The following is a 20,273-nucleotide window of genomic DNA, read 5'->3' on the forward strand; positions in this document are numbered from 1 at the left end:
TTTACAACATGCTGTTAAGGATGAGCATTAGGTTATACAAGTTTGACATAGTCTTATACTCAAATATATACAATGAAATGATATGCATTATAAAGCTATTTAAAATACCATGGGCATAGAGATTAAAGATGGTGGTGTGAGAGGTGACATAGAGGTTTCCTCCTAAAACCACATATAATACAAAAATATAATTAATACACCTAATCCTGAAAAAGCAAAAGGAAAGAGGACGATGCCAGACTGCATACATCTGGAGAAAAGAGCAGACCTCATGGAACAGGGTAACGTACCAAAGCTGTGGCCTGGCAGGACCCAAGCCCTTCCCCCACCCCAGCTCACCTGCTGGAGGAAGAGAAATGGAGCACAGAGGGAGTGGAGGCCCGGGACTGATGAATACCTAACTCCAGAGATCTCCCCTGGGAGCACAAACCTACATTTCATGGTGCTTTCATGATACTCTTGTGATTAGGGGATTGAAAAGCTAAGACAGGTAGAATTTCTGGAGAGACTAAAATTCCAGCCACTTGTGAAAACCAGGGATCCATATCTGGCTGCTCTGGGACAAAAGAAAGGTGGGCAGTCTGAGAGACTTCCTAACAAGGAAGCCCTTAGCAAGAGGGCTGCTAAAGGGGCAAGGATTGCACAGAGCTTACTGCTCAGGAGGAAGGACAGGTAGACAAAATTGTCCAGGTGCACTTTGCCTAGCAGGTTGGGAGCTTTCATGATTTCCAGGTGCTCCAGCTCCCTGGCTGGCTACACAGCTCCAAGGACCTCCTCCATGATAGGCATCCTACTGTGTCTTTCAGCTGGCGAGCCCCACCTGGCTCACAAACTGGCAAACACTACCCTGGCATTAGGCCCCACAGAGGGAAGATCTGTCTATAGCAACTACAAACGCAAAACATAAAGGCTTATACCTGGGTGCTCAGCCAACTGGTTTAGGCAGTGGAGACAGGCAAGGCATAGCAGCTGGGAAGCAGGAAACAGCTCTTTCCTCCCCCGAGGCAACAATACTACTCCCCTGCAATCCCCGACATTGCTTCAGGGGCTGAGCACCTCCTGAGAGTAGTGTTTCTGGACACTAGAGGGTGCCATATACAAATATGAAATGCCAAAGGAACCTGGTTCAGAGTAAAATTAATGTAACTCCAGAGAATGATGACATGGACCTCATGAATCTTCCTGAAAGGGAGTTCAAAATAAAAATCATAAACATGCTCATGGAGGTACAGAAAGATAGTCAATAACTCAGAAATGAATTCCAGTCAGAGATTCAATCATTGAAGAGCACAATGGAGATAATTAAAAGCAGATTGAAAACTGTGGAGGAGACGAAAAATGAAATAGAAACTAGAGAAGAGGAATACAAAGAAGCTGAGGCACAGAGAGAAAAAAGGATTTCTAAGAATGAAAGAATATTGAGAGAACTGTGTGACAAATCCAAATGGAACAGTATTTGCATTTTAGGGGTACTAGAATAAGAAGAAGAGAGAAAAAGGGATAGAAAGTGTCTTTGAGGAGATAATTGCTGAAAACTTCCCCAATCTGGGGTAGGAGATAGTCTCTCAGGCCATGGAGATCCACAGATCTCCCAACACGAGGAACCCAAGGAAGACAACACCAAGACATATAGTAATTAAAATGGCAAAGATCAAGGATAAGGATAGACTGTTAAAAGCAGTCAGAGAGAGAAATAAGATCACATACAAAGGAAAGCCCATCAAGCTAACATCAGACTTCTCAGCAGAAACCTTGCTGGCCAGGAGAGAGTGGCATGATGTATTTAATGTAATGCAGCAGAAGGGACTCAACAAGATTATTTTATCCAGCAAGATAAACATTTAAATTTGAAGGAGGGAACAAATAATTTCCATATAAGTAAAAGCTGACAGAATTTACCTCCCGCAAACCATCTCTACAGTCTATTTTGGAGGGACTGCTATAGATGGAAGTGTTCCTAAGGTTGAATAGCTGTCACCAGGGGTAATAAAACCACAAAAAAGAAAGTAGAACAGCTAATTACTAAGCAAATGCAAAATTAAATTAACTATCCCCAAAGTCAATCAAGGGATAGACAGAGTACAGAATATGATACCTAATATATAAAGAATGGAGGAGGAAGAAAAAGGAGGAGAAAAAGAATATAACCTTTAGATTGAGTTTGTAATAGCATAATAAGTGAGTTAAGTTAGACTCTTAGATAGTAAGGAAGTTAACCTTGAACCTTTGGTAACCATGAATCTAAAGTCTGCAATGGCAGTAAGTACATACATATCAATAATCGCCCTAAATGTAAATGGATTGAATGCACCAATCAAAAGACACAGAGTCACTGAATGGATAAAAAATCAAGACCCATCTATATGATGCCTACAAGAGACTCACTTTAAACTGAAAGACATACACAGACTAAAAGTAAAGGGATGGGAAAAGATACTTCATGCAACTAATAGAGACAAAAAAGCAGGAGTTCCAGTACTTGTATCAGGCAAACTAAACTTCAAAACAAAGAAAGTCACAAGAGACAAAGAAGGACATTACATAATGAAAAAGGGGTCAATCCAACAAGAAGATTTAACCATTATAAATATCTATGCTCCCAACACAAGAGCACCTATATACATGAAACAAATACTGAATTAAAAGGGGAAATAGAATGCAATGCATTCATTCTAGGAGACTTCAACTCTCCACTCAATCTGAAGGACAGATCAACCAGACAGAAAATAAGTAAGGACACAGAGGCACTGAACAACACATTAGAAGAGATGGACCTAAAAGACATCTACAGAACACTCCACCCAAAAGCAGCAGAATACACATTCTTTTCAAGTGCACACATGGAACATTTTCAAGAACAGATCATATACTAGGCCACAAAAAGAGCCTCAGTGAATTCAAAAAGATTGAAATTGTATCAACCAGTTTCTCAGTCCACAAAAGCATGAAACTAGAAATAAACTATGCAAAGAAAATGAAAAATCCAACAAACTCTTGGAGGCTTCACAACATGCTCCCAAATAACCAATGGATCAGTGACCAATTAAAAACAGAGATCAAGCAATATATGGAGACAAATGCAACAATGATTCAACACAGCAAAATCTGTGGGACACAGTCAAGGCCATGCTAAGAGGAAAGTATATTGCAATACAAGCCCACATCAGGAAAGAAGAACAAATGAGGCGTAAAGTCAGTAGAAGGAGGGACATAATAAAGATTAGAGTAGAAATAAATAAAATTGAGATGAATAAAACAAAGGAAAGAATCAGTGAAAGCAAGAGCTGGTTCTTCAAGAAAATAAACAAAATAGATAAACCCCTAGCCAGACTTATCAAGAAAAAAAAGAGAGTCTAGACACATAAACAGAATCAGAAATGAGAAAGGAAAAATCACTACAGACACCACAGAAAAACAAAAAATTATTAGAGAACACTATGAAAAAATATATGCTAACAAACTGGATGACCTAGAAGAAATGGACAACTTTCTAGAAAAACACAACCTTCCAAGACTAACCCAGGAAGAAACAGAAAATCTGAACAGACCAATTACCAGCAATGAAATTGAACTGTTAATCAAAAAACTACCTAAGAACAAAATGCCTGGACCAGATGGCTTAACCACTGAATTTTATCAAACATTTAGTGAAGACCTAATACCCATTCTCCTTAAAGTTTTACAAAAAATAGAAGAGGAGGGAATACTTTGAAACTCATTCTATGAGGCCAGCATAACTCTAATACCAAAACCAGGCAGACACCATGAAAAAAGAAAATTACAGACCAATATCCCTGATGAACATAGATGCAAAAATACTCAACAAAATATTAGCAAACCAAATTCAAACATACATCGAAAAGATCATCCATCATGATCAAGTAGGATTTATGCCAGGGACACAAGGATGGTACAACATTTGAAAATCCATCAACATCATCCATCATATGAACAAAAAGGACAAAAATCACATGATCATCTCCATAGATGCTGAAAAAGCATTTGACAAAATTCAATATCCATTAATGATGAAAACTCTCAACAAAATGGGTATAGAGGGCAAGTCCATCAACATAATAAAGGCCATATATGACAAACCCACAGCCAACATTATACTTAACAATGAGAAGCCGAAACCTTTTCCTTTAAGATGGGACAAGACAAGGATGCCCACTCTCCCCACTTCTGTTCAACAGAGTACTGGAAGTCCTAGCCATGGCAATAAGACAAAACAAAGAAATTAAAGGCATCCAGATTGGCAAGGAAGAAGTTAAACTGTCCCTGTTTGCAGACGACATGATATTGTACATAAAAAAACTCTAAAGAATCCACTCCAAAACTAATAGATCCAATATCTCAATTCAGCAAAGTTGCAGGATACAAAATTAATACACAGAAACCTGTTGCATTCCTATACACTAACAATGAACTAGCAGAAAGAGAAATCAGGAAAACAACTCCATTCACAATTGCATCAAAAAGAATAAAACACCTAGGAAGTGAAAGACCTATACTCTGAAAATTACAAGACACTCATGAGAGAAATTAAAGAAGAAACCAATAAATGGGAACACACCCCATGCCCATGAGAAGAATTAATATTGTCAAAAATGGCCATCCTGCCTAAAGCAATCTATAGATGCAATGAAATTCCTATCAAAATACCAAAAACATTCTCCAACAAACTAGAGAAAATCATCCTAAAATTCATATGAAACCACAAAAGACCTCGAATAGCCCAAGCAATCCTGAGAAGGAAGAATAAAGCAGGGGGTATTATGCTCCCCAACTTCAAGCTCTACTATAAAGCCACAGTAAAGACAATTTGGTACTGGCACAAGAACAGACCCATAGACCAATGGATCAGACTAGAGAGCCCTGATATAAACCCAACCATATATGGTCAATTAATATATGATAAAAGTGCCATGGACATACAATGGGGTAATGACAGCCTCTTCAACAGCTGGTGTTGGCAAAACTGGACAGCTGCATGCAAGAGAATGAAACTGGATTATTGTTTAACCCCATACACAAAAGTAAACTTGAAATGGTTAAAGACTTGAATGTAGGTCATGAAACTGTAAAACTCTTCGAAAACAACATAGGGAAATATCTCCTGAATATAAGCATGAGCAACTTCCCTGAACACATCTCCTCAAGAAAGGGAAACAAAAGCAAAAATGAACTCATGGGACCACATCAAACTAAAAAGTTTCTGTACAGCAAAGGACACCATCAACAGAACAAAAAGGCATCCTACAGTATGGGAGAATATATTTATAAATGACATATCAGACAAGGGGTTAACATCCAAAATATATAAAGAACTTACATGTCTCAACACCCAAAAAGCAAATAACCCAATTAACAAATGGGCAGAGTATATGAAGAGATGGTTCTCCCAAGAAGAAATTCAAATGGCCAGTAGACACATGATAAGATGTTCCACCTCACTAATCATCAGGGAAATGCAAATTAAAGCCACAATGAAATATCACCTCACACCAGTAAGGATGGTCAGCATCAAAAAGACTAAGAACAACAAATACTGGCGAGAATGTGGAGAAAGGGGTACCCTCCTACACTGCTGGTGGGTGGGAATGTAAGCTAGTTCAACCATTGTGGAAAGTAATATGGAGGTTCCTCAAAAAACTAAAAATGGAAATACCATTTGACTAGGGAATCCCACTCCTTAGAATTTACTGAAAGAATACAACTTCTCAGATTCAAAAAGACATATACACCCCTATGTTTATCACAGCACTTTTTACAATAGCCAAGATATGGAAGCAACCTAAGTGTCCATTAGCAGATGAATGGATAAAGAAGATGTGGAACATATACACAATGGAATACTATTCAGCCATAAGAAAGGAACAAATCCTACTATTTGCAAGAACCTGGATGGAGCTGGAGGAAATTATTCTCAGTGAAATAAGCCAGGCAGAGAAAGACAAATGCCAAATGATTTCCCTCATTTCTGGAATACAGCAATGAAGCAAAACTGAAGGAACAAAATGGCAGTAGACTCAGAGACTCCAAGAATGAACTAGTGGTTATCAAAGGAAAGGGGTGTAGCAGGGCAGGTAGGGAGGGAGGGAGAAGGGGATGGAGGGGTATTATGTTTAGTACACATGGTGTGGGGGGTCACAGGGAGAACAGTGAAGCACAGAGAAGGCACATAGTGAATCTGTGGCATCTTGCTGCACTGATGGACAGTGACTGCATTGGGGTATGGGTGGGTGCTTGATAATATGGGTAAATGTAGTAACCACATTGTTTTTTCATGTGAAACCTTCATAAGAGTGTATATGAATCATACCTTAATAAAACATTTAAAAAATAAAATAAAATAAAACAAAAATAAATAAATACCATGGGCATAAAGAGAGTATGTACATGGAGAATTAGGATGGGCTTCAAATCAAGAGGTCAGCTTTAAATGATGGATAGGATTTTGACAAACAGAAGTACAGAGAGGTGAACATTCTCATCACAGGAAGAATAATGTGGGGTATGCATCTATGTGTGGATATGCATGGATTTGTACCTTATCATAGTCCTTGCTCTTTTGGTTACAAAGTTATTGAGACCAATATGAGCTCATGCAAAGCACAAATGTCACATTTAGAAGATACCCTTACAGCATGTAAGATTTTGAGAATTGGAATCAAGTGCCTGAATACTGTGAAGTTTCTTGTTCTGCCTCATATTTTTGTTTCTTTCTGTACACCTGCTTCTTTGTGTGTTTTGTTCAAGACTACTTCCCTTGTTTTCCAGTCTAAATCGTTTTCCAGACCTCTAGGATTTATTTCTCTTTCATTAAAAGACTGACCAAATTGGGGCTGGAATCTCCTAGCTTCAATTCCAAATTCCCCATAAAAAAAAAGTTCATCAGTCTGTTTTTTTAAGATCCCATCCATAGTCCAAGCAATTTTTTTAAGTATTAAAATCACATTGAATAAAACATGGTCTCTTTGAGTCCTATGGATGCAACCAGGTGAACAGAGTAAGATAAAAAGCTCCAGTTCATCTTTAAAAAGAGAGATCTCCAATAACTACCCTACAAGTGCCCAAAGGTAGTGAATATTTGAACACTTGACATTTCAGATGTAATAAAGTATGAATGTAGAAGTATAAAAGCTTATAAGACTAGAAAAGTTAATTGGGATGATGTCATGAGGACTTTTAATGAAATTCCAAAGAATTAAATTTTATTCTTTATGCAGGGAGGAGACATTAAAAATATTTAAATAGGGCTATTAGTAGCATCTATAAGTAGATTCATATAGAAGTAAAATACAGACACAGGGACACCATGAAATAGACTGTAACGTTTCAGAGAGAAGTGATGGTTCAGTCTTGTGACACTAAGACTAGAAAGGATAATTCTAGTGTGAAGTTGAGTTAATGGGATTTGGTGTCTGATTTTATACAGGAGGAATAGAGATATGGGACAAGAGGTTGTGAACAACTGATTATTCAAAAATAGCTTTCTCATACTTGTACCTACATGGCTTGGAGTTATTTAAAAAAGTGAAAATGTTATCATCTTCTTTCATTGTTATGATCTAAATACCATCCTTCTAAGTGTGCACTGAGTCAAGGACAGGAGAATGGGCTTGAAAATTCACTTTCCAGTGGAACAAAACATATGGCATTAGTTCTCCAGAGGAGGAAGCTATACTACATAATGGATTGTTAGAGTAATCAATAGATATTAAATAAAAAAGGAGGCTATATAGACAAATTAATTTGGAGAATGCTGAGTTAAACTATTTTAGAGAAGTTTCTTATTCCCAAGGCCACTCCAGACTTACAGCATATTAATGTTTTGTATGAGTCTTTAAAAGCAGCAGTTTGGTATGCAGTTTCCCATATGTGCATAAGAACACTTTTTTAGAGGGAAACTTCTATGGAAGGATATTGTTTGGAATGCAATGAGAAATTCTGCTAAATGTAGAGCTTTCTTAGGATTGAAAATTCTATATCCCTGGTGAATATCATTTAGCATTTTTCACGTTAGAGTGAAGTGATTCAACAAGAATCAGAACATACACATTACTCTATATTAAAATGACCACGAATGATTAAAACAATGAAAATGGCTCTCATCTTTTTTCAGATTTATAGCCCAAATGTTCATCCTTCTGAATGTGTGCTGAGTGAAGACCAGGAGAATGGGTTTGTGACCTTTGTCTTCCTAATGGAACTAAATACATATGGTGAGTTCTGCAGAGGAGAAACTTGTGCTACTTAGTGGATTATCAAATAATTGCTTGGCCTGTACCTTAACAGAGAAAAGTGCTACCTGTACTGACACTGAGGCCATAGAAATAAAAATTCAGATTAATACATGTTGAGATATAGAGGACATTGAGCAAGAACAGTTCAGAGATGCAATATCCTAATATGTTGCTACACTGTATGGTGGAACAGTTTTAGGAAAAAAAGACTTTGAAAAGTGAAAGTGAATGTTGTTCATCTCCGGACATGTGACTTTTATCAACTCTTCCCCTTGGAAATAATTGTAATACAAACAACTTTTTTAAAGGATAACTTATTTATTAAATAAATTTGCATTATTTTATTCTTTGTTGTCTTAATTGCTAATTCAATTTTAGATAACTTTGGAAGTTCAGTCTACCACTGAGATTTTTTAATCATATAATGATAAATCTGAACATTCTGCATCACTCTATCTAAATATGTCCTTTGAACGACCTATATAGAATTATTTAGGGGACTCCTCTAGAAACCTTCTGAATCATAATGACTAACAATGTGGCCTGGGAAACTGCGACTTTAATAAACACCCAGGTGTATATGACATTTTGAGAAACACTACACTAGGATGTGGTACAAATGCATAATTGTCACTATCAATTAAAACAACAAACGTCCAGAGGTACAGGCCAACCAAAGACACAGCTAATCATCAGTTCAGTTGACCAGATACTATGGGATTTCATTGTGATGATTTCAAAGATGTATAAGGCATTGCCTCTGAAAGACTGTGCATGATTCATCTGCTTTTGATATTAAACCAATAAATAAAAAGAAATTCCTTGGTATACTATGAAAGTCACAGAATTACCATTTGGCATTTCTAGAGTTCCATTCCTACAGGTAAAAGTTTTTTTTAAAGTCTAGTTCTCAAAAGTGGTTTGCAATTAGTTTATCCACCGTGGGGATGGACATAAATGATAAGAGTTTCATATACAACATATTTTTAATATGTAATTCCTCCCAAACCTTCTGAGGAAATGTCTATCAAATCAAATAGTTGACGCACTTTGAACACTTAGCTCCAAAAAGATGACATTTTTTCATTAGTTTAAGATTTATATGCTAAAGTATCTGTCATAATAATAATAAAATCTGACAGTGCAGATCATATGGGTTTTCACATAGCAGAGGTAATGTGTTTCTGGGAAGATATAAATGACAATTTGTTCAAATCAGAGATTTTAAAAATTTATACAAGCATGGAGCTCCAAAACTTTATATTTTCCCATTTCAGAATCATCCATTTTATGATATTTATGTCATGCCATCAATGCTGATTAATATTTTGTATATAAGAATGAATATAAGTTGTTATGTCATCATATACTGTGACATTTTCAAAAAAGGTCAGGTGCCAATCAGCCCAAATGCATCCACAAAGTAAGATGTTTTAGGTATAAATTCTAACATAATCACTTGGTGCTATAGCTGAGTTCTCTGTGCTTTTTCTTTGTTCTTTTTCTTTTTCCTTTTGCTTTGGTAGCTGCAGCATGTGAAATTCCAATCCATTTTGCGTAAGAGTACTGAAAAATATGCACATATCTCAACCTTTAAACAAAAGGAAATAATGCCTTCTCAGAAAAATATATGGAGAACTAATGGGGTACAGAGGCTGACTTTCTGCATTACACCAAAACCTCCGTTCATATAATTGTGCCCCAACTAGACTGGCGAATGGAGGGTCACATTGCCAACCGAGTGTCACACACTGGATCAAGGCAGGTACTTAACACATGTGAGCCGAAAACAACCAAGAGGTAAATTTTAAAAGTTTGCTATACATAATTAAACTGCTGTTAAGTTAATTATACAGATATTTAGTGAAATTATAACCACAAGTACTTACATGTCTATTTTCAAAAAACAAAATAAATGCTGGAGAAACCACATTCTAGGTTTCCTTAAGAGCTATACTCTCAATTATTACAACTAACTGTATGTTTATTTGAAATAACTAGCAAAAAATTGTGGCCTCCTGGGGCACAATTTAATGCTAAGGATAATTTATCTTGAAAGAATTAATACAGCTTCTAAAGTGCCTTATATATTTTCAAGAAGTAGCTTATGTTGTGGGAGTTTAGCCTCTTAAGACTTAATTTTTCTACACATGGAATGCTTATTTTCATTTCTTTACCTAAAGAGACCTTTAGAACATTCATCAGTTTTGATTCTCTAAGCTACATTACATTGTTAAATCATATTTTACATGAACACTGCAGAAACTTCAAGTTGTATCCTCAGGGGAGGAATCCCAACCCATCTCCATTCCAAGAAAGATTAATCACAGATAAGTATAATGTGAAGTTATACCATTTTAGAACATCACTAAAACATCTTTATGTAAACAGAGTGCCAAGAACTTTCAAAAATTAAAAGAGAAGCTCTCACATGGAAGCTTTCATTAGAAGTAAAAACTTCCTCCACAGAAAAATTCTGTAAGGAAATTTGTGGGGTATACATAGCCAGACACCTTCCACAAAACCATACAACATATCCAAAAGGAAGCTCACATACCCGTCCTCAACTTTTTTTGATCAACCTGTTTCCTTTGCTCCAGTTCTCCTGTTCTTTCATTTTCCTCGTGTCTTTAAGTATTTACTTTTATTAGTATACAGACCTTAAGTAAAAAGAATTTTCCAAAGCCCTTATACAAACTTTGTTTGATGTCTGTTTTTAAAACAGTCATGACACCAGTGTCATATAACTAGCAAACACCTCATATATAGAGTTCCAACATGTGAATGATCATACATTAAATAAAAGAAGAAAGCAAACTCTAAGTGTGTGTATATGTATGTGTATATGCTTGTACATTCATGTATGTACAATCTATCACTTTGTGTGCCTGTTCAGAAGAAATGCACAAGTATTTCCATTTAGAAGTAGGGATTTAATTTAGAAGTAGGGATTGCCATTTAGAAGTCTGAAAAAGTAGTAAGTATTGGAAGTATACACTCCATTACAATTCACATAAGTAAACAAGTATAAAAGTATGCAAAAGCATTCTGTTCATTCAGGATGCATTGGTTAACATCTAGTAATAACATCAAAGTCCTAGTGACTTATATCAAGAAAGACAGCCTACTTGCTCCTTCTATATGTCCATTGCATATCAGTAACATGCTCTACACATATTACTCCAACCTCTTGAATATTGCTGGTTGCAGTGCAAGTAAGAGAGAAAGACCTGTAGAGATTTGTTCTATATTCTAAAAGCTGAACATGAGACTGACATAAGATAATTCCATTCATAACTCATGGCCTAGAAGTCATCATTTTGTCACATCCACCCAAATGAGGGTCAGCAAGTACCATTCTATCAGGTGACTGGAAGGAGAAAGTAACCATGTTGGAATATGTAGCACTGATGGCTCCCTCTCATATGTACTTCAATCCCATGAACAGATCTTTGCACCAGTGAAGAAATAAAGACAATATGAAGTGCCCCACTCAGATAGCAAGTGTGAACAACATGGCTGGCATTTTCTTTTGAGAAGAATACCCAATTAACTCTGTCTCTGTCCAGAATTGTCAACCACTTCTCATTAACCTGAATCATTTTATTGTTCAGTCTGACAAATTGCCTGGCTCATCTTTGAGATTCTGAGCTCCCTGAGAAAATTTACCATTTCTCATTCCTTTCAGCCCAGGACCTGACATATTTCAGGTACTCCATAAATTTAATAAGTAAATGAATGACTCCTCCAATGCCTGGGAACTTCTAATCAGTGAGCTGAATGAGATTTATACCACAGTCAATTTTGATTATTTCTTACAAACAAAACTAAACTTTAGTCTTTATAACACCACTTTATCTAATTTAGTTATGAAATCAACCATTTGTGTAGTGAGACATTATTCCTAATACCCAGGTTATGTTACCCTTATATTTGATGCCATAGTGAAGGAGAAAATTTTGCAAATTTTAGAAGCCGAAGTCTAGAAATAAGGCAGCTTGAAAGCCAGAATTCAGTGTCAAAGACAATCTAAATAATGATCATTATTTAGATTTTTGGCCATCTCTTAGAGGCAAAAGAGCTTTTAAATTTTATCTCGGGAACATGTATATTTAAATTTTAATACAATTCATTTTTAAAAGTGATGTTTTCTTTTCTGTTCCTTTCTCGTACTTGATATTGGTACTAAATGTTGTACCTGCCCCACCATGTGGGTGAGGTATTGGCCGCTGATTCCAAATTGAAAACAGTGTCCTTCCTTCTATCTCACATAGAGCTAGAAACAATCTCCTATTTAAAAATTCCAACTTCATAACCACGAAATAGTATTCACCAAGTTGAAAAAATAACTTAGGCCTACACTATAGGGCCAATTTTAGATAAGGCAAGTCAGGTAAGGCCTTATTTCAGAAATGAACAAAGGAAAGATGTTACTAAAGCTACTAGAGCTTTATTCCACTTAAACTTTAGATAGTCTTGGTTTCATAATTTTGTTTTTCATAATGATTTTTCTACCCATCTCTTAGAGGGTGAATAGACCCATATAAGATAAAATCATTTCTGAATCTAAGTGTTTATGAGAATTATCTAACAACCACATGGCTGACTAAGTAATTTATTACTTGTATTGCAGCTTAAAGAAATATAATTGACTTAAACCATCCCCCATCCCACCTTCTGCAGAAAATAAGGGGACAGTAGGGATAGGCTTTCATAAATGCTAAGACTGGGTGTAGGGCAGTCTTCATGTAAGGCCTGGTTGAACAGCTCATATGAGATCCCACGAATCTGTTCTTCCCTTGTAATCACTCTACCTGGTCCATCCAGTTTGCTAGCCATAGTGACTCTATCATTTAATTGTCACTGTTTAATAAACCACTATTAAACTAAGTGGTTTAAAAGACAATTATATTTTTTCTCACAATAATTTCAGCTGGCTGTGGTTCCTCTACTGCATTTTCTCATGTAGTTTCATTAAACTGAGGGTCAGCTGATTTGGAAGCTCCAAGATGGCCTGACTCACAGGTCTGACAGTTGAAGCTGGTTGTCATTTTGAATACCAAGGATCTCCTCCTTGCAGTATAAACATCCTCCATGGACTAAACTGGCTCCCTTGCATGGGCAGGGAAGTTTAAGGGCAGGGTTCCAAAAGACTGAAAACAGAAGCTACAACGGCTCAGTCTTAGAGCTGCACAATGTCATTTCTTTCATCTTCTATTAGTCAAAACAAGTTAGAAAACCAACCAAGATTCAAAAGTTGGGGCGGAGAAGCTTTCATCTCTTGCTGAGAGCTGTGGAAAAGACATACCATAAAGGAGCATGCCCACAGGGAATTTTAATTCATCATTTCACAAGGTCCAAATAGTTGCTTTATTTCTAATAAACCATATATTCACACAACACCATACCATCCAATGAATGATAACGTATACTTTGATAGTTCTTGCAGAAGAAGTGAGAGATTAATTCCTACCTGAAGCTCTAGCAAAAATATCTGATCCATCTTTGAAGCCAGGAAAATGGCACTTCAGTCAACTGAAACCTAACATCTGCAGCTGGGAGTTGAATAAAGAGTGCTCAATCTATATGGCTGACGATGAGAAGTGGAATTTTACCAAAACAAGATTGGAGTATTCTTTCCAGAATAATGAAGACCATACACTGGATCTCAAAAGCTAATGAAATTCATTGCACACTGCTAGGGAATGAGTGTAAACATTACTCTAAATCTCTCAACAAAAATGCTAGTGCCTTTTCTGTCCTATCAACCTTCTTTCCTTGTTTGCTTTTTGCTTTGGGAAATAGGATAATATGCATTAAAGGCCAACGTCCTCCATATACTCTTTATATGATCTTAATTATCCTCTTGAGACTCAGTTTCTTCCAAGAATAGGAGTAATGATCATGATAAAGATGTTGAGGAAATCATTCCTCGCAGAGATTTTTGTACCTAGTGAACACCTCCTGAGTGACATGTATCACCGTTGCATCAACATCATTATCAGCACATCAAAAACAATAGCCTAGTGAAAGTTACCTACAAATGTATTTATTTCCTAAGTAGTTCGCTTTGACTTAATCTTTCTACCTTAAAATTTGGGTTATTACATTTTGATATGTGAATCATTTCAAATACAAAAACAAACAAACAAAAAAAGCAGGGATGACCAGGTGGCCAAATCCTGTGTTACACTGAATCAATTCTCATAGTTGTATTCTAGAAACATATGTAATAGTTTAGGGCTTCCAAGGAAATTTTATAACCACAGGCAAGAGCATAGTCTAAGTCTATGAAAAATCACTTACTGTAAGTCTGTACATTAGAAGTGTTCTTACAGAATTATTTGAAAGAACCAGGGAATAGCACAGCTCAGGAAGTTTAAAGATGACCTAGATTGTATCCTGAAATCATTTTTCAAAATTGGTCAAAATGGCCTTAAGCAGCACTGAACAAGAACTCTCTGAATTTAAAATAGAAATACATGCATGCTCTTTGATTACATGTTTCTGTAACATGATTCACATAGCCTTATACAGAATTTTAAACAAAAAAGGGATATAAGGCAGGATAGACAGTCAGGCTCAAATCTGGTTGGGATCTTATTTATTCTCTCACTTCCCTATTTTCAAATTTCACTTGATTTTAGTTTCTGGCTTTGGTTCCCTCTTGATTTGATTATTGAGGTTTGAGGATCTGTTTTTAAAGTACTTAAGAGCTAAAAGCCTTTCACTTTCAATCGCATTTACTTGGGGCATACAGACCTGCCTTGGTAGCTCTGTCCTCAGGCCCTTATTTCTTCCCAGTAGCAAGCACCACTCAAAAGTATGAGAGCAACTTGCATTAGCTCTAAAATGCAAGCCCTCTCATTGCCTTGGAGACACTCGGGCAATTTATGATCATTTGCTGCAAAGAGGCTCTGCCATTTCTCTCAGCCAGAAGGAAAATAGCATTGCCTCCTCAATTGCATCTCAAGGACTCAGCTAATACAGCCCTGGTGCTCTTCTCTGGATAGAAATATCTACAAAGGCTTTGAGAGCTCAGATCAAGTATTTTCACTGTCAGCCACCAAAGGCATTCTGCCCCCTGCCTGCCATAATTACAGGACTTTCTAGCCAGCAGAAATAGGCAATCTGAAATTTCTTCTAGTGCTCCTGTCAATATTGAACTATAAATTGCCTGAAAAAGAGTCAGTCTTTTCCCGCAGTGGCTTAAGTGCATTGTGAGGAGTCTTTAACAGTCTGTGTCAATCTGGGACATGAGCTTAGAGGCTCTGCTATTCCTCTCACTAATGGACCCCACAACATGCTCTACAGAATTACTGTCCCTCTGCTGTGCATATAGAGGAGGCACTTGTTCCAATATGTAGACCTTTTCCAGAGGACGAGAAGACACCACCAAAGGAACTAAGAAGAAAGACTATGACAAAATGGCTTTTAGAGCATGAATGGTTATTATAGCAATAAAGTCTAGAGAGAAGAAATTCATGACTGTTGGGGAGGAGGGCCCTAATGGAATTAGCAAGCCCCAGTACTTTGACTGGCTCTTTTGTTCTTTAATAGAAAGTTATCCAAGACCGAATTAGAGTTCCCCAGATCTGTGGGTACAGAAAGGGATAGAGAAATACCTCCATGGACCCAGTGAGTTTCCCTTCCATTAGTACAACTTCTTCACAGCACTTTTTAGTTGAAAGTTACCCAGTTGTTCTGCTGTCTAGAACCATAATACCACCAGGTATGAAATTCAAGAGCCAACATTGTTAAGGATAGTGTAGCTTACTCCTCCAGGGAGCAGTTAACTTGCAGAGGATAATTAAGAGTGTAGAGCAATATGAAAAAAAGGCTGTGTCTCTGCCATGCATCATTAGCTATATAGGATTTTCAATTTATGTAACAATGAGACATAAGGTGTTGTTCACCTTAAATATTTAGTGTTTTAATAACTTGTCTGTTCTATAACTGCCACTCACTCTATCATTATTCACTAACCACTTGAGAAAAATTGTTCTCCTCATGAATTCTCACAAATATAAAAACTGAAATATTATTGTCTCTGTATTTCTCCAAATTGAAATACAAGATCAACTCTTGGACCTTTAAGTGGCACTAATGAATAGTATTAAAGTCTAGGGGCTAGAGAAAGGAAAAAGTAGAGAACAAGAAAAATATTCTCACCAATTATAATACAAAACCTTTTCAAAATCATTTCCAGAGAAAATGTCCCTTAATTATTGAGTTTTATCTGCCTCTTACAAATCAAGAGGAGTCAAGAACTGACTTCTCCAGGGTTTTTCAGTGAGACCCTCCCATTTCAGATCAAGTATTCATTGACTTACTAGGCACAGAGGAGAGAAGTCAGACATCCTAAAATCTAGAAACTTAATGTCTGATGAAGGACACTAAATGCCTATGATTGTCTATAACAAGGGGAAACAATAAATGCAGTGTAAATCAAGGTATAAATAAGTGAAGGGGTTCAGGACAAGTATCCCCCAAATGTGCCACTTCAGCACATGGATGATTTTGAGCTAAAAACAATCAAGAACCTGCAGACTCAAGAGAAGATTTTACCCTTCCCTTAACTACCTAGAAAAGTCTAAATTGGGGTCTTCCCTAAAATTTTATTTGAGTGCTCCATCTGCATGGCAGGGCAGACATCTAATCACCAAACATCTGCCCTTCATTGCCCTGTGAATTGCCCTCTGCCCCTCTGAAGTCCCAGGCTCCATTCCATTCCTTAGCTCAGGATGGCATATATACCTCATTTTACCTTTCTGCTTTTGAACCCTCTAATGTATGTGGGCTTCCCATACATACATAATTAAATTTGATGCACTATTAATTTGTCTCATGTCAATTTACTTATTAGACCAGTTAAAAGAAACTTGAAGGGTAAAGGAAAAATCCCCCCCCCCAGAACATAAGCTTGGCACAGGGTACAAATGAAGGAGTAATTCTTGATTTTAAATGGTGATATCTGAAAATGACTTACTTAGGACATAGAATCTTAAAGGTACACTAAGATTTCAGCATGAGGGAAGAGATCTCAAATATAGCAGAAGGAGATAAAAAAGCATGAAAGAATGTACATGGCTACAAACTTATGTGGCCTATTCATGGAATGGGGTATAGAGCAGAATGATTAATAGAAGCTTAGGATATGCATAGGGTATGTAAAGACAGTAGCTAAATCAAGAGAGTCTTGATTCAAGAGATTTATATGTATTACATACATCCTATATTTTTTATTAGGGGAAGATGTATATAAGATATAATTGACCAATTTAACATTTTAAGTATATAGTTCAGAAATACTAAGCATATTCACATTATTGTGCAACCATCACTGTCATCCCTCCAGAACAGTTTTCATATCCCCAAACTGAAACTCTGTAGCCATTAAATAAAAGCTTCCCAAACCTGTTTTCCTAGAGCTCAAAACTATCATTCTACTTTCTCTCCATGACTTTGTCCACTGTAGGTACCTCATATAAGTGGAATCATAGTATTTGTTCTGCTGTGTCTGGCTTATTTCACCTAGCATAATGTCTTCAAAGCTCATTCATATTGTAGCATGTGTCAGAATTCCATCCTTTTTTTTTAAGGATAAATAATATTTCAGAGTATGTATATACCATGTTTGTTTATCCATTTATCCAATGGACACTTGGATGCTTCCACCTTTTGGCTATTATAAATAATGCTGCTATAAATATTAGTTTACAAATATCTGTTTAAGTCCCCCTTTCACTTCTTCTGAGTATAACCCAGACTGGAATTGTTGAACCAATTATGGGAATTTTATTTTTAATTTTTCAGTTAAACCACCATACTGTTTTCCATGGTAGAATCACCATTTTACATTCCTACCAGCAGTGCATAAGTTTTCCACATCCTCACCAACATGAACGTGTGTTTTGTTTGTTTGCTTGTTTGTTGTAATATGCATCCTGATGGGTATGAAGTGGTTCATGCAGGCTATTTTAATTAACTTTTTCAGAACACTTCAAGGATGGCATTATTATCCTAATTTTATAAATAAATAAACCAAGAGACTTAAAATACCTTCTCTGAGTATCCTGGTTGGTAAATGGTATAACAAAGATGATTATTTGAAGGTAGGTATATGAAAATGCAAATGTATGTGTTTATCATGGTAAGAGCATGGGATTTGTTTTACGAGGAATGAATTAGTACGGCTGGCATTTGTGGCAGATAAGACGGTCTCATCAGCCCATCCAACTTTTATCTGTTCCAACTTTCCATAACCTCCACTTTATCAGCAAGTGGGTGCCTTGTGCCCACACACTGTTCACAGCACTACTTCTAATCTACTTATCATAATTCATCACAAACATATTAGGATTAGGGTTAGGGTTAGGGTTAGGCTTATCTTAATTTATCACATACACCCCAGCATTTGAACTCACAGTTTGCCTCCTCATTTAAAACATTTTATACCCTTTTGATCAAAGTTCAAAACCACTTGTAGGTATCCTTTCCTGGAACATGATATGGAATCTTTATTGAATTCATTTACTTTATGTCACCAAGAAAAGGCCATAGATGGCTCCCTAAGACCCAAGTGACTCTACTCAGCATGATTCCTCAGAAAAGTGATTCTTGCCTTGTTTTCTCTAGGTACTAGAGTAGCATCAGTGCAGAGTCAAACTTCTTCTGTAAGATAACTTTGGAAGCAATGTGGGCTTTAAGGAGTCAAGGACAATAGGAAGCAATTTTAATAATAGTTGAGGTAAAAGATAATGAAGATCTGATTTAATGGATAAGTAGTAAGCATGGAAAAATAACTGATAGAAGCAGTTATATAGGAGATGAGGAGAGTTTGGAATGGATGATGGCTTATGGTGAGTGGAATGGCAGAACTATTGGTCTAGTTAAGGGGAGAATAGTAAGCTTAAAGGAGTCAGTATAATGAATCAATTTTTAGATGATAAAATGTAAATTGAGTGAAGAGATTTCTCCTGGAAAAGGTTTCTTAGGAAGAAAAAAGTCAATGGAAATCTGATGGTTAACTTTTTGTATCAACCTGATGAGGCTACAGCATACCTAAATATTTTATGACATATGCTTCTGGATGTGTCTATGAGGGTGTTTCTGGATGACAATAATATGTAAATCTATAGAGCGACTACAGCATACTGTTGTCCCTGATGTGGGCAGCCCTCATTCAGTCCATCACAGGCCTGAATAGAATAAAAAGGCTAACCTTCCCACAAGGGGGAGCTCCTCCTTCCTGACTACTTGAGCTGGGACCTTGGTCTTTTACTACTATTGGACTTAAACTGAAACATCAGATCTTCTGGGGACTCAAGTCAGCCAACTTTTGAACTGTAACTACACCACAGACTCCCCTGGGTCTCCGGCTTGTCCAATGTAGACTTTAGAACTTCCCAGAATACATAATCAGTTGAGCCTATTTCTTAAAGTAAATAAATCAAATCTATTGGTTCTGTTTGTCTGGAGAAATTCATAAAAATCTCCTGCTTTTAAGGGGTAAGAAGTTGGCAGAGAGGAGACAGGGGAAGTTAGGAGTGAAGAGACATTCTGATAAACACAGTGTCATAAAAAAGCAAGGAGGATAATAGTTTCAGGAAATAACATGGTTGATGATATTAAAAGCTTACTGAATGGTCAAAGGGAATAGTGTTAAGAAAAAGCTATTGGATTTATCATTGAAAACTTATTAGTGATTATGTAAGAGCAGTTTCAGTGGAATTAGTAGATCCAGAATTGGATTGCATGGAACTAAGGAATTAGTCTGAGATGGCAACACATAGGCAAAGTCATCTATACTGGAGAATGAAACAAGCAAACTAAAGGGAAATTGGAAGACTTCTAAAGGAAAGAGGAGGATCAATATTTATTTTGGCACCTGAGGGAATTGAGCATATGGAGCAATAGAGATAGAATATAATGGAAAAGGGAATATACACAGCCGTAGCAGATGCATAAGGGTAGAAAAACCAAAACCACACGATTAGGAGGAGTCTTGGGAACTCATTAGGG

Source organism: Manis javanica, chromosome 5, assembly GCF_040802235.1.
Source record: "Manis javanica isolate MJ-LG chromosome 5, MJ_LKY, whole genome shotgun sequence".
Lineage (NCBI taxonomy): Eukaryota > Metazoa > Chordata > Mammalia > Pholidota > Manidae > Manis > Manis javanica.